This window comes from Sinocyclocheilus anshuiensis, unplaced genomic scaffold (assembly GCF_001515605.1).
Source record: "Sinocyclocheilus anshuiensis isolate Anshui unplaced genomic scaffold, SAMN03320099.WGS_v1.1 scaffold953, whole genome shotgun sequence".
NCBI classification, from domain to species: Eukaryota; Metazoa; Chordata; class Actinopteri; order Cypriniformes; family Cyprinidae; genus Sinocyclocheilus; species Sinocyclocheilus anshuiensis.
Genome location: NW_015555760.1, coordinates 95,387 through 96,259, shown reverse-complemented (window position 1 = coordinate 96,259; position 873 = coordinate 95,387). Strand labels below are relative to the sequence as shown.

The window sequence follows — 873 nt, the reverse complement described above, 5'->3', positions numbered from 1 at the left end:
ACACACACTCTCTCTCTCACACACACACACACACTCTCTCTCACACACACACACACACTCGCACACACACACACACAGACACACACACACACACTCACACACACACACAAGACGTCAAAATCATCACTGGCTGCTGGTACTGTAACAGCTCGTGTTATTTTTCAAGCTCAGAGGCTCTTTAATTAACGGCGTGGCACTTTTCAAAATTTAGCTTTCATTTTCAAATAACTAAGATGAAGTACAAGATCAGATGAGAGCCGTGCAGCAACACACAACCCACAGCAGACATGCGTCCTGTAAGCAAACACGCAAAAAAACCCAACAACACAATGACTTGAGTGACGTGTTCATGTGTTTACCTCGTCATGATGACTTCACGTTCACTGGTGCTGAATGTTAACGGCTTGTGAAGAGCAGCATTACAGAAAACTACTGACGAACAAGCCGCAGCACAATCACACAACATCTTCAATTACACGTGGATAGAGACTAAGCAGAGGTTCGGTTTACCTCTACACACATACACACAGAGTAAAAAAACCACTAAAAACAGAAAAACACATTCATAATACAAAGTCATCGGCACACGTCAGATACAGAATGAAGTTGAGCTCACCACACGCCTCCGCAGCACAAACACGTCTGTGTGTGTGTGTGTGTGTGGCGCAGCTCCTGTCTGCCTCCGCTGCAGTCTGTCTCTAACTAACGCTGCTCTGTCAGCGCTCAGACTGTCTCACTGACTCTGATGACGTCACAAGGCCGTCCCAGAGACAATGCTGACATGCTTTATTCTCATCTGGAATCCTCATCTACTGTTGGCACACGTGCATGTGTACACACACACACGTACACACACACACACACACACACACA

At 46.2% G+C, this 873-nt stretch overlaps 1 pseudogene; it reads right to left on the bottom strand.

Annotated features, from left to right (window-relative positions):
• Positions 1-873, bottom strand: part of LOC107673970 (histone deacetylase 4-like) — a 48,130-nt pseudogene that overhangs the window by 17,909 nt on the left and 29,348 nt on the right.